The sequence below is a fragment of the Nuphar pumila genome, chromosome 5 (genome assembly GCF_984573655.1).
Source record: "Nuphar pumila chromosome 5, dmNupPumi1.hap1.1, whole genome shotgun sequence".
In the NCBI taxonomy this organism is placed as follows: Eukaryota; Viridiplantae; Streptophyta; class Magnoliopsida; order Nymphaeales; family Nymphaeaceae; genus Nuphar; species Nuphar pumila.
The window spans coordinates 32,354,864-32,370,469 of record NC_143253.1 but is presented as its reverse complement, the minus strand read 5'-3'; the positions used below and the strand labels follow the sequence as shown (position 1 = coordinate 32,370,469).

At 37.1% G+C, this 15,606-nt stretch overlaps 1 long non-coding RNA gene across 1 annotated transcript; it reads right to left on the bottom strand.

Annotated features, from left to right (window-relative positions):
* Positions 1–790: 790 nt before the first annotated feature.
* Positions 791–14,897, bottom strand: LOC149837307 (uncharacterized). The gene is made up of 3 exons (XR_016432095.1): positions 14,832–14,897; positions 14,141–14,204; positions 791–1,008 (listed from the first exon to the last, which is right to left on the bottom strand). It is a non-coding gene; the product is annotated as an uncharacterized LOC149837307 (long non-coding RNA).
* Between the last annotated feature and the right edge of the window lie 709 nt (positions 14,898–15,606).

The following is a 15,606-nucleotide window of genomic DNA, read 5'->3' as shown; positions in this document are numbered from 1 at the left end:
TATAGGATATGAAGGGGTAAGTTACAGGAAAAATATATTAGTCAATTGATATACCTCTTCATCTGCTAAGTTAGGAGGTATTCCAACAACATACACCAGGTTTCTCCCCAGACATTGCAGAGATGCTTATGTCCTTCTGATGCTTTAGACTTTGACTTCTGCAATTTCTGTCTCCTCTCAAAATTCATTTCTGCCAACCTAGTTGAACAGAAAAGAAGATTAAAACTTAGACGCTGTCACAAACTAAATGAAAATTCATGACTATAGCCGTGAGTCACAAAAATTCATTTTCATTCCCACCCCACGGGTTAAGCAATTTTATGAAAAGTAAGAGCTACAAAGAAGCATGCCTTTCACAACTGGCAGTTGCTGCAATAATTTTCTCTTTGTCATAAGATGTTCGACAAGTAGGACATCTCCCTTCTGTTTCATCCTTTTCTGTCGTATCCATGATATGGTTCCAACACCAGACACATATCTGTTTGTTAAAAGAATTAAAAAAAGAGAGAGAAAGAACTGAATTAAGCATACACCAAAACATTCTTCATGAAGAAATGCCAAAGGGGACTCAATCATGAAAGGATAAAAGAACAATTACAAGGATTAAAACAAGTTCCAAATAAACGATTTATTAATTAGGAGATGACAATAAGAAAAGGTGGTCAATTGGAAATCAAAAAACACTTAAATGAGGAAACAAACCGAAATACAAGCTAAGAAAGTGGAAAGGGGAATAACACTTGAGCAATAAATCAAAACACCACATGCCAAAATCATCATGCTATCTCAAATCGTAGATACAGTCTGAGTTCTAAATCTAAATCCACACAACTACACAAGATAATTGTTTTAATATCTGCACAAGTTTAAAGCATACAAAGGTGCCTGAATCAATAATGAAATTCAGACCTCATAACCACATTTATATGGCTTCAGCTGCTGGTATGTGAAGTCCATCTCTTTTGTGCATAAGGGGCATAATCTTCTCCCTCCTCACTCATAGTGGTCCTAAAGAACAAAACAACAGTTACAATAAAAATCAAGAGTGACAAACACATTATCATTGTTAACTTTTGAAAGTAGTTAACTGAAATGCACACAACACAACACATTGTCCTATTATGTGCATAAAGAAAACAAATACAGAGTTCAAAACAAGACATGCACAATTTGCAGGATCCATTGTACAACTCAAAAGATGATTAAGGAACATAGGAAGTTAATGTTCAACTCTTTATGTGCATAAGGCTGACAACAGACCTAAACTAATACATGATCATGGAATTTTATATTAATTTTCATGGAAAAGCAGTACCAAGAGAAGCACAATCATAATGGTCATAACACTTAAACCTGAATCGCTTGACCTCATGTTTACTCTGTGAACAAAATACAAGAAAGACATGCAAAACTACCTAAATAAATATGGCAACCTCCACCACCAAAAATGACGCGGAAGAAGAATAATAAGAATAACAAATAAAGACGCCAGAATCACATACCAGCATCATGCTTCTAGTTCCTACAAATAAAATCCTAGTCTAGACACACACAGAACATCAAGACAGCAGACACGACCACTCAAAAACCAGGACCAACTAAAATGAGAGCACGCCCACATAAGCAACCTCAAAACTCTAATTCCACAGCAAACATTCTAGGAGAATGAGGATTAGAGAGAGAGGGGAGGACTCACCGGTCAGACACGGCCAAAGTACTTAAAGGCATCAACAACATCTTGTCCTTGAAAGTAATTTGGAACAAGGTTGCCAGACTAGGAAGCGAAAGCGGGAAACGATACGGGAAGCGGAAGCGGAAGCGAGAAGCAATGTATTTTAAAATGTATAGGAAGCGGGAAGCGAGGAATATTAAAAAGAAATATACGAATTGAATGAGAATCAAAATGAAACACAAATAAAAACTAAAATAAAGTGACCAATATTAAATTTCATGATTTTTTTAGTGTAATAATTAAAATTTTAACAAAATCTAAAAATGATGACTACCAATTTAGAGAAAACACACGAAAGTTAGTGAGAAGAGTGAGAGAAAACATATAAAAAAACATGAAAAGTTGAGTAGGAGAACATATAAGAAGAATAGATGAAGCATGTGGAAAGCATAGGAGAAGTGTGGGGGAATCGATGTTCTCATCAAGTTTCGGAAGCGTGGAGTATCGTGCTTCCGAAGCGAGTTTCTGGGAAGCGAGCTTCCCACCTATCTAAGAAGCTTCCGGTAACTCTGATTTGGATACAGGAAAGAATAGAGGACTAGTTATATACTGTGGTCTTCTTAAAGGTGTGAATGTGATGAAGTAGCCAGTACCAGGGTTACCGGAAGCGCCTAGCTAAAAGGGGAAGCGCGCTTCCCCAAAGCGCGCTTCGGAAGCGCGAAACGTCGCGCTTCCGAAGCGTGGGGGGAAGCGTCCCCCTTTTTTGGGAAGCGTGCTTCCCTTTAATGAGGGACGCGTTTCCCTTTAATGGGGGACGCGCTTCCCTTTAATGGGAAGCGTGCTTCCCATCACGCTTCCCCTGTTTTTTTCAATTTTTTTATTTTTTTATTTTTTATTTTTTATTTTTATTTTTTCCGCTTCCCCCTCGCTTCCGAGACGCTTCCTAGGTCGCTTCCGAGACACTTCCCGAATCGATCCTAAGTGGTCCCACGCTTCCCCGCTTCCTAAAATTTTGAAAGTGCCTCGCTTCCCTCTCCCGCTTCCTGTATCGCTTCCCGCTCCCGCTTCCTCAACTGGCAACCATGGCCAGTACATCCTATAAACAACCCCAATACATGAAGCATCTGCATGAGATGGAGAGAGAAAAAAAAAGGATACAATCAAAGAAATCACCAATTCAGAAAAGCAATCAATATTGCAGCAACTAGGCTTGGTACTTGTACAAGCCTCAAGTCGAATCACTTTTTGTGTCTGACCAAGATTTCCTTCACCAAGTTTCATGAAATAGATATATATATATATATATATATATATATATATATATATATATATATATAGGAGCACAACTTAAAACTCTAGAGTGTAGCAAATATTTTCCCATATATAACTTGTATCCAAAGCAAGTTACTCTAATGGTTTCGTATTGTTTCTGTTTTGAACTGACATCCCGTTTTCATTATGGTCTTCATTTCCATCCTCCAATGCAATAACCCAGATCCAGGTCAGCTAGGTACTGTAATGAGATATTGCGGAAATATAAAGAGTGCATACAAGCACTTACAACAATGAATAAAAGAGACAATATCACAAGTCCACAAAGGGACAATACAAGCACAAGCCTTTAAGAAGGCAACAATATAAAAAGCCTCTTATTGAGAAGAGAGAAAGCTCTCAAGAATAATAATACACAAGGAGTTCACCCCTATTTATACAAGAGGGAGAGGAGGAAAAAGGAGGGCCAAAGGGCCTCAAAAGAAGAGCCAAAAGGGGGCTCCCATGGAGTCGTTGGGAGCCCCCAACGGTCACATTTGTGACCGTTGGGGGCTCCAACGACTCTATGGTTGGAGCCCCTCTTTGGTTCTAAAAAATACAAAAATAAAAACAAAAAATAAATAAAGAAATTTACATTTAAACAAAATAGTTGTTTTCTAAAACAACTATGTAAAATTACAAAAATACCCCTATCGGGTATTGATGTAATATATATTTATATATACATATATATATATATGAGGTACATTTTAACACCCCCCCCCCCTCAAACTTTAAGGGGAAAAGACGGAAAGTTTGCCAAGAAGAAACATGAAGCAGGGAGTCAGAAGAGCTTTAGTGAAGAAGTCCGCCAACTGATATTCTAAAGTGACATATGGTATAGCAATAGTTCTTCGTAAGAATTCGTCACGAACATAATGACAGTCCATTTCGATATGCTTTGTACGCTCATGGAAGGTATGATTGCTCGCAATGTAGATGGCACTCTTGTTGTCACAACATAATTTTGAGGCTTCGATAATATCAACCCCCATGTCTTTAAGCAGACTGCGAAGCCATACAAGTTTCATTGTTGTGGTTGCCATAGCCCGATACTCAGCTTCAGTGGATGATAGTGAAACTTTCTGCTGCTTCTTGCATCGCCAGGCAATCAAAGAGTCCCCTAAAAAGACACAAAAACCAGTAGTTGAGACTCGATCATTGGGATTACCTCCCCAATCGGCTTCAGTATAAGCAAGAAGATTTAAGGAAGAAGAGGAGGATAGAAAAAACCATTTATTGATGGTATTCCGAATGTAGCGGATGATTCGGAGAACGGCACTCATATGCACAGTGGTAGGAGCATGCTGAAATTGGCTAACAGAGTGAACCGCATGGGAGATATCTGGTCTGGTGATAGTTAAATAGGTAAGAAACCCAATGAGTTGTCTGTAAGGCGTGGGATCTTCCAGAAAAACCCCATCCTCCAACCGTAATTTGGCATTAATAACCTCGGGAGTCTCTACTTTATTGTCATCAGAAATCCCAGACTTAGAACAGATATCTGCAGCAAGCTTCATCTGTGACAAAATATATCCTCGAGAAAAATATGCAACTTCAATTCCAAGAAAATATCTAAGAAAACCTAAATCAGACATATCAAAATTATTTTTTAACATATTTTTAACATCAATAATACTATTTTGATCATTCCCAGTGATAATCATGTCATCAACATAAAGTAACAATATTACGATACTCGTACCTGCATTTTTAACAAAAAGAGCAGTGTCAGTATAACAAGAATGAAATCCTAACTTTATCATGATATCACTGAAACGATCATACCAAGCCTTAGGAGCTTGTTTAAGACCATATAATGCCTTTAAAAGCCGAAGTGTTTGACCTTGCTTAATATTAATTCCGGGTGGCGGATCCATGTAAACTTCTTCACTTAAACTTCTATTTAAAAAAACATTTTTTACGTCAAGTTGATAAATAGGTCATTTTTTGGTTGATGCGACAGCTATTAAGGTCCTGACACTGGTCATTCTAGCTACGGGAGCGAATGTTTCTTCATAATCAATGTCATATTCTTGGGAGTATCCCTGAGCGACTAATCTAACTTTATATCGTTTTAAAGAGCCATCGCTCTTAGTTTTAACTTTGAAGACCCAGCGACAACCAATAGGTTTTTTGTGTGAGGGTAGATTAACTATTTCCCAAGTATTGGCCTTTTTTAAAGCATTTAGTTCAACTTGCATTGCTTCAACCCAATGTGGTATAGATTTAGCTTGATTATAGTGAGCCGGTTCAAAATAAGAATGTAGGGTTATTAAACACGTCTGATAGTTGGGGGTTAAGGAATCATAGGATACAAACCTATTTGGGGTATTGAAATTCTAGAAGAATGTCTAACTTGTGGTTCCTTAGTGGATTCAGAAATTTGACAGTATTTTTCGAGGGCACTAATAGGTTTTTCTTGACTTCTTGAGTAAACATTTATATTGGTATTACTATCATGAACATTTATATTTGAATCACTATCATTTGAGGGTGTTATGTCAAGATGGGATACCTCACGTATATCGTCTATGTTTTCAAGAAAATCTTCTTGTATGTCATCAATAAGATCATATAAGAATATATAATCAATTTCATTTGTTTCTTCTATTTTATCAAAACCGTTCTCTTCTTCTAGAAATGTTACATCTTTTGAAATATATAGTTTATCATTTTTAAAATCATAACATCTATACCCTTTTTTATTTTCACCATATCCTAGAAAAACACATTCAATTGCTTTTGGAGATAATTTATCTCTTTTATGTAATAGAACAAAACATTTGCAACCAAAAATACGAAGACGATTGAAATCGAGTGAAAATTTAAAGAGTTTTTCATAGGGAGAAGCATTTTTTAACTTAGAAGAGGGCATTCTATTAATTAGATAGGTTGAGGTTAGAACGGCTTCGGCCCAAAACTTCTTTGGAATATTCCTAGAAACAAGTAATGTTCTAGCGGTTTCTATAATGTGCATATGTTTCCTTTCTGTTAGGCCATTTTGTTGGGGAGTCCTAGGACATGACTTTTGATGGCAAATGTCATTTTGGGTTAAATAGTTTTGGAATTCGTGAGATAAGTATTCGCCACCGGAATCGGATCTTAAAATAGATATGTTATTTTGAAATTGATTTTGAACCTTTTTATGAAAATCATTAAAGAAAGTAAATACTTCTGATTTATGACTAAGAAAATAAATCCAAACATACCGAGTAAAGTCATCAATAAACGTAACATAATATGAATAACCCCCTTTAGACATAACCGGAGAAGGCCCCCAAACATCTGAATGCACCAATTCAAAAGGTCTTGATGAAAGAAAAATTCTAGTTGGAAATGGAATAGACTTCATTTTTCCAAAAATGCAATCTTTGCAATTAATTTCTTTTTCCTTACAAAATTTGTTTTCAAAAAGAAAGAGATACATTTTGGAATAACTTCGATGACCAAGTCCTTTTATGCCAAGTTTCCATGTTTTTTTCTTGGACATAAGAACAAAAATAATTTGTAGGGAGATCAAGATGGTCCATATAATAGAGGTCTCCCTTTCTATGGTCTTGCCCAATCCGCTTCCCGGACCGAAGATCCTGCACAAAGCAACCATTAGATGAGAAAGATATTTCACATCCATGGTCGGCAATTTGAGAAACCGAAAATAGGTTTAAATTTAGTTTGGGAACAACTCTTACTTTTGGAACACAAAAAATTTGAGAATCTTTAAAAGAGCCAATACTTGAAATTTTTAAAAATGTTCCATCGGCTGTAGAGACACAAGAGTCCTTTGAATTGGTGCAAACATCAATAAGTGCATTTTCATGAGGGTCATATGAAAAGAAACTCCGGAGTCAAGGATCCAAGAATACGTACCGGGTGATGATGTTGAGGCAATAGCCGCACCCGATGTGGAGGAAGAAACTTTTAGTATTTGTTGGAGAGCCATGGATATTTGTCCAAGAGTTTCTTTGATGTCATTATTCTTGCCTTCATCTTCTTTGGTGGTGGTTTCTTCAAGAGAGGCCACCTTAGGCTTGAAGGTTCCAATAAGCTTTGAACAAGCAGGTTTAATGTGACCGGGCTCATTGCAATAATGACAAACAATCATTTTTCTTCCTCCATTGTAGTTTCCTTGTTTCCCAAAATGAGGAGGTTTATAGGTTCTAACATTGTTACCTGGTTTTGAAACGGCAAGAACTTCATCAACATGCTTACTCATGCCAAGCCTTGTCTCCTCTTGAGTGATTTTGGCAATAGCATCCTCAATAGGAGGAAAAATAGATCTATTGAGAAGTGAGGATCTCACTTGCTCAAATTCGGGACGTAGCCCAAAAAGGAATTGAAACAATCGCTCTTGTTCCATTTGTTTTTGCCTTAAATCAATATCTTCCATAGAAACCCATTTTGGCTCCAAAAGAGCCAATTCATCCCATAGTGGGTTTAGGGCACTATAATAGTCTTGAATGCTAGAATCACCTTGCTTGGTGGTTCTAATCTTTTCTTGCAAGAAGTATGTGTTAAAATATACATGTAATCAATATATTTATATATATATATATATAAATATATATATATATATAAATATATTCACCCATACCCGATAAGGGTATTTCTGTAAAATCGCCCAATAGGGGCAGTATAGTCTTTTTCCTTTTTTTACTTTTTCTTTTCTTTTTCCTTTTTCTCCTTTTTCCTTATTTTTTCGTTTTCTTTTTTGTGCATTAAATGCACCTTCATTGGGGGCCCCAACAAGGAGTCGTTGGGCCCCCAACGGTCACAATTGTGACCGTTGGGAGCCCAACGACACCTTGTTGGGTCTCCCAATGGTGCCTTTTCTCTCTTTTCTCTAAACCCTCTCTCACTCCTCTCTTGCCTATAAATAAGTGGGGTCTCCCCCTTTGTAATGAGTGGCTTCTTCAAGCCCTTTAGTGCATTTATAAGATTTTATGCTTTCTAGCCATTATTGGCTTTTGTGTATGTCCTCTTTTGGACTTGTTCTTTGATTTCTATGTGTGAATGTCCACTGTAGGACATACATTTCGTTTCCGCATATTTCATTACATGGTATCAGAGCCTTGGTTGTGCTCTTGATTCATATTGCTAGTTGTCTTGTTCTATCTCTCTTTGCTTGTCCTCCATTGTTGATTATATAATAGAAGGAGAACAAAAGATTGATCTCTCCTTCAAGCTCAATGGTACTAACTACATGATGTGGGCCGCCGCCATGGAGAACAACCTCAAAGGTAAAAAGCTTTGGGGATACGTTATGGGCACCATTAGGGAACCTCAACTTCAACTTACGAAAATAGATGGTGATCAAGAAAAAGCCCTAGAAGGAAATGCTCGCATGAAGGCTATTGAAGATCACCAATCCAAAGTTGAAGATTGGGAAAGTAAGCATGCAAAAATTCTTGCATGGTTCATGAACAACGTGGAGCTAAAGATTTGCGCCAACATTGCTAAATTCCGCCTAGCAAATGAAGCATGGTTCTTTATGAAAGGTATGTATACTCAAAAAGACCTTGCTCGTCAATTCTTTATCCAAGAGAAAATTCGTACCATTAAGCAAGGTGAAATGAGTGTAAGAGATTACTATAGCACTCTTGGCCGTTTGTGGGATGAGTTATCTCTTCTTGAACCTAAATGGGTATCAAGTGAAGATGTGGAGATGCGAAGAGAACAAATGGAGAAAGAACACTTTTTCCAATTTTTACATGGGCTTAGGCCCGAATATGAACAAGTGAGGTCCTCCCTCCTTCATAGATCCAAACCACTTCCTTTGGAAGATGCAATAGCCGAAATATGCCAAGAGGAAACCCGTCTTGGTATGATTAAAGGAGGAGATGAAGTTCTTGTCGTGACTAAACTCGGCAATCATATGAAAACCTACAAGCCTCCACACTTTGGGAGGCAAAATAACTATAATGGCAATTATAGGAAAGCCATTTGCCATCATTGCCAAGAACCGGGTCATATAAGACCTAATTGTCCAAAGATAAATGAACCTTCAAAAGGTAAAGTTGCTACTATTGAAGAAATCCCGCAAAAGAAGGAGGAGCCAATGAAAGGGAAAGAGTCCTTCTCCCTTGCTCAACTATCCGAAGCACTTCAAATCCTACTCAAGTCACCATCAACTTCGGGAGCCGCCATTGCCTCTTCTTCTCCTCCAGGTACGCCTTCTTGGATTCTTGACTCTGGAGCATCTTTTCATATGACCCCTATTGAAAATGGACTATCCAATGTATGTAGCAACTCCAAAAATTCTTATGTTTCCACCGCCGATGGTACCTCTTTACAAGTTAAAAGTTTTGGAACCTTAGATTTTTCAAAAGATTTTTTTGTGCCAAATGTAAGAGTAATACCTCAACTTAATTTAAATCTTTTATCTGTCTCTCAAATATGTGATCATGGATGTGAAATCTCCTTCTCAACCCAAGATTGCTCTATACAGGATCTCCAGTCCAGGAAGCGGATTGGGCAAGGCCATAGGAGGGGAGATCTCTACTACATGACCAATTTGAAACTTCCTACTAACTCATTTTGTAATCATGTCCAAGATAAAAATATAGAAACTTGGCATCAAAGACTTGGACATCCAAGCTTCTCAAAAATGTACTCCTTTCCTTTTGGAAAGAAATTTTGTAATGAGAAACATTTTGTTTGTAAGAGTTGTATTTTTGGAAAAATGAAATCCACCCCCTTTCCAAAGAGAACATTTGTGTCAAAAAGACCCTTTGAACTAGTTCATTCGGATGTTTGGGGTCCTTCTCCGGTCATATCAAAAGGAGGATACTCATATTATGTTACTTTCATTGATGATTTCACTCGATATGTGTGGATATATTTTCTCAATCTAAAATCCGAAGTCTTTAACTTTTTTAAAAAATTTCATATGATTGTCAAAAATCAATTTTCAACTAATATCTCCATTCTTCGATCCGATTCCGGTGGAGAATATCTATCAAATGAATTTCAAGAATATTTGGAAACCAATGGAATTTGTCATCAAAGGTCATGTCCTAGGACTCCCCAACAAAACGGTCTAGCCGAAAGAAAGCATAGACATATTTTGGAAACCTCTAGGACTCTTCTCATTTCCAAGGAAATTCCAAAATGCTATTGGGCCGAAGCCGCCTTAACCTCTACTTATTTGATAAATAGGATGATATCCTCATCTCTACAAAATATATCTCTATATGAAAAACTTTTTGAAAGAACACCCGATTTTAATAGATTAAGAATTTTTGGGTGTAAGTGTTTTGTCCTTACACATAAAAGAGATAAGTTATCTCCCAAAGCTATCGAATGTGTGTTCTTAGGATACGGAGAAAATCAAAAGGGTTTTAGGTGCTTCGATCCCAAAAGCAACAAACTATATGTATCCAAAGATGTTACCTTTTTAGAAAATGAGAACGGTTTTGAGAAAAATAAAGATATTGATGAAAGCGAATATGCTTTCTTATTTGATCTTCTCTCTCAAGAAGATGTGACTCCCCACGTTGAGGATGTTTCTAATGATTTAGAGGATACTCCTCTTAGTAATGTTGAAAATGGAAGTAATGATGTTGAAAATAGGTCAATTCAAACCTATGCTAGGCGTGGTCAAGAAACTCCCATTAGTGCGTTAGAAAAATATTCTCAAAGTTCCAACATAGAAGAAACCTCTTTAAGGAGATCTAGCCGGATCTCCAATCCACCCAATAGGTTTGTTTCCTATGAGTCCCTAACACCTAAATATAGGGCATGCCTAATTGCATTACACTCTTATCATGAACCATCACACTATAATGAAGCCAAAAACATTCCTCAATGGGTTGAAGCCATGAAACTAGAACTTAGTGCCCTTGAAAAGGCTAAAACTTGGGAAATAACTTCATTACCCATTGGAAAGAAGTCTATTGGATGTAGATGGGTCTTCAAAATTAAAACTAAAAGTGATGGGTCATTAGAACGTTATAAAGCTAGGTTGGTAGCCAAAGGGTATGCTCAAGAGTACGGAATAGATTATGAAGAAACCTTCGCTCCCGTAGCTAGAATGACTAGTGTTAGGACTCTTATTGCAGTTGCATCCGTTAAAAAATGGCCTATCTATCAATTGGATGTTAAGAACGCATTTCTTAATGGCGAATTAAGTGAAGAGGTCTATATGGATCCTCCACCGAGAGTATCTATTGGTGAAAACAAAATTCTTAAACTAAAAAAGGCACTATATGGGTTAAAACAAGCTCCAAAAGCTTGGCATGACAGATTTAGCAGTGTAATGACTAGTTTGAATTTTCGTTCATGTTATACTGACATTGCGTTGTTTGTGAAAAGTGCAGGATCTTCAGTAGTGATTCTACTACTATATGTTGATGATATGATCATCACTGGAAGTGATGAACAAGGAATCCATGATATTAAAAAAGTTTTAAAAGAAAATTTTGATATGTCTGACCTTGGTTTCTTAAGATATTTTTTAGGTATTGAAGTTGCCTACTCTCCCCGAGGGTATATTCTCTCTCAGATAAAACTTGCGGCTGACATTTGTTCCAAATCTGGAATTTCCGATGATAAGAAGGCAGACACCCCTGAGGTCATCAATGCAAAGTTAAGGTTGGAAGATGGAACACTTCTCGAGAATCCTACTCCCTACCGGCAACTTGTTGGGGCCCTGACCTACTTATCCATCTCTCGGCCAGACATAGCTCATGCAGTTCACTCAGTCAGTCAGTTTCAACATGCACCTACATCTGTGCACATGAGTGCAGTCTTAAGAATAGTCAGATACATTAAAAACACCATAACTAAGGGAGTTTTCCTTTCCTCTTCATCATCTCTTGATTTAATTGCTTATACTGATGCTGATTGGGGAGGAAACCCTAATGATAGAGTCTCAACTACAGGTTTTTGTGTTTTCCTAGGTGACTCAATGATCTCTTGGAGATGCAAGAAGCAGCAAAAGGTGTCATTATCCTCAACTGAAGCGGAATATCGTGCAATGGCCACTACAACCATGGAGCTTGTATGGCTTAGAAGTCTCCTCAATGATATGGGCGTAATCATCTCCACTCCTTCGAAGATGTGTTGTGATAACAAAAGCGCCATTTACATTGCAAGCAATCACACCTTCCATGAGCGGACTAAACACATAGAGATGGACTGCCACTATGTTCGAGATGAATACTTAAAATGAACCATAGCACTGCCCTACGTCACATCCGAGTACCAGTTGGCGGACTTCTTCACTAAAGCTCTTGCTACTCCTCGTTTCATGTTTCTTCTCAACAAGCTTTCGGTTGTATCCCCGTAAAGCTTGAGGGGGGGTGTTAAAATATACATGTAATCAATATATTTATATATATATATAAATATATATATATATAAATATATTCACCCATACCCGATAAGGGTATTTCTGTAAAATCGCCCAATAGGGGCAGTATAGTCTTTTTCCTTTTTTTACTTTTTCTTTTCTTTTTCCTTTTTCTCCTTTTTCCTTATTTTTTCGTTTTCTTTTTTGTGCATTAAATGCACCTTCATTGGGGGCCCCAACAAGGAGTCGTTGGGCCCCCAACGGTCACAATTGTGACCGTTGGGAGCCCAACGACACCTTGTTGGGTCTCCCAATGGTGCCTTTTCTCTCTTTTCTCTAAACCCTCTCTCACTCCTCTCTTGCCTATAAATAAGTGGGGTCTCCCCCTTTGTAATGAGTGGCTTCTTCAAGCCCTTTAGTGCATTTATAAGATTTTATGCTTTCTAGCCATTATTGGCTTTTGTGTATGTCCTCTTTTGGACTTGTTCTTTGATTTCTATGTGTGAATGTCCATTGTAGGACATACATTTCGTTTCCGCATATTTCATTACAGTATGCTCTCGCAAGATCCTTTTGGGTATACATACCCTTCATAAAGGACCAAGCCTCATTGGCTCTACGAAATTTAGCTATATTAGCACATACCTTAAGCTCCACATTGTTCATAAACCACGCAAGGATTTTTGCGTGATTGCTTTCCCAATCTTCCACTTCTTTTTTTATGATTTTCAATGGCCTTGAGGCGAGCATCTCCTTCAAGAGCCTTTTCTTGACCTTCTTCGTCCTTTGTGAGCATAAGCTTAGGTTCTGGAATGGTACCCATGACAAAACCCCAAAGCTTCTTTCCTTTGAGATTATTTTCCATTGCCGATGCCCACATCATATAATTCTTTCCATTGAGCTTGAAAAATAGGTCAATCTTTGCCTCCATGATGTTGCCAAGAAGTGAGAAGATATTCACTAAATATGAGATACACGAACCACACCTTTCCTTCAAGAATCGAGTGGCTCTGATACCATGTAATGAGATATTGCAAAAATATAAAGAGTGCATACAAGCACTTACAACAATGAATAAAAGAGACAATATCACAAGTCCACAAAGGGACAATACAAGCACAAGCCTTTAAGAAGACAACAATATAAAAAGCCTCTTATTGAGAAAAGAGAAAGCTCTCAAGAATAATAATACACAAGGGGTTCACCCCTATTTATACAAGAGGGAGAGGAGGAAAAAGGAGGGCCAAAGGGCCTCAAAAGAAGAGCCAAAAGGGGGCTCCCATGGAGTCGTTGGGAGCCCCCAACGGTCACATTTGTGACCGTTGGGGGCTCCAACGACTCTATGGTTGGAGCCCCTCTTTGGTTCTAAAAAATACAAAAATAAAAACAAAAAAAATAAATAAAGAAATTTACATTTAAACAAAATAGTTGTTTTCTAAAACAACTATGTAAAATTACAAAAATACCCCTATCGGGTATTGATGTAATATATATATTTATACACACACACACACACACACACACACACACACATATATATATATATATATATATATATATATATATATATATACACGTGTGTATATATATATATGAGGTACATTTTAACAGGTACCAGACATCAAATACAAACAATTGGCAGCTCTTTTCCAACTGCCAAGAATTCTTTTATCATTTCTTATAAAGTAACAAATATCATTAATCATTAGCATCTACATCTACAACATTGCATTAGTGATATCTGCCATGCAAGATAATCGAAGACACCTGGTTAAATGTATATATGACATGTAACAAAAAAATGCTATCATACATAGTAGTGAGAAAAAGTCATTAGTGAGTGGAAGCAAGATAGGACAACTTACTTTGAGAATGTGAGACATAAAAGATGTGCCTTTCAAGGACAATGCAAGCTCAGTAGTAATTCTCCTGAAACAGGAGTGAGAAAGGCTCAGAAAAGAGTGCAAACAGAACCTTTACTACAATACAGTAATTAACTCTAACACAAAGCTCAACATGTTCCATTCTTAGAGGAGGTTGCATGATTATTCATAAAACCTGGAAATGTAGTTAACATAGTGGAACTGGTATACATGCTTAACATATTAAAAAACCAGGTAAAATCTAAGCGCTCTAATTTGAGGATTCATGATGGCCATTTAAAAGTCAGGTTCCTGTACACATGCCTTGAAGCAAAACCACCCATTTTTGGCAAAAAACAGCAATTAAGAAAAATGCAGAACATAACTAAAGGTTCCTAAGCACCACTGAACAACTCACCAAAAATTTGAGCAAATACATCAATCTTGGGGAAAAAGTTGCAGCCCTAACAGCAAGGAGCATCATATCTACCTCAGTGCCACCAACATGAACAATATTACAAAATAAATCATGGTGTAAGAGAAGTCATTTGTTTGCATTTAATTTCCACTAAACTTGTACCTAATCTAGGGAAGCAGGGAAAAAAATTGAACATGTCCTAATGCATGTTTAAGCATAATGTAATAGAAAGAATTGGATATAAGCGGCTTCACAGTTAAAATAAATAAAGCTTACACTTTGGACTGGGTAAAACTCTTCCAGTGCTCCACAAACACAGGAGTGATCAAGGAAAAATGAAACCTGCGAACAGAATGGATACACATCATACATGGTATGGATGGTTTAAATATGAGAGAAAAAGCACTCATATGTCAACTACATAAAATATGGATATGGACATCCATGAATACAAAAGAGGGAACAAGATGCCCATTTAGGGAATATTGAAATCAGAAGGGGAACAAGAGGCCTAAAGAAGGGAAACAAGACGCCTAAAAGGAAAAAGAAAAGCAGAAAAAAAAAGAGCAGACCTGTAAAAATAGTTTAAAAAGGAGGAATCTTGGTGTATGCAACTATCAATATAGAGTGCTGTGCACACCATTTTTTTGTTGCATTCATGCAGGACAAAGACCCTTTTGGTCAGTGGTTCAAGAATGGCAAAGGACAGATCTAATCATGTAGCCAAATGAGGACAGCCATGGTCTATAGAAAAAACTACCGCCTAATAATTTTCCATCCCACCATCTACTTTCAGAACCTCATGCAACTCGGCTCTTTGAATTTGACATAAACAAATAGATCACAGAGGAATTTTATCTCAACATAAGGAATGCATGTTCTAAGAAAAGAAAAAATTATATAAGATGCAATTCAAGTAATATAGAAGACAAGCAAACAAGTAAAAAAAAAAACCATTAGAATGTTCCATATTTTTCATTTATAACGAAACTAATTAAGTGTTCACATAGAACACAGAAGAAAAGCAAACAACTAAGGAAAAGAAAAAGAA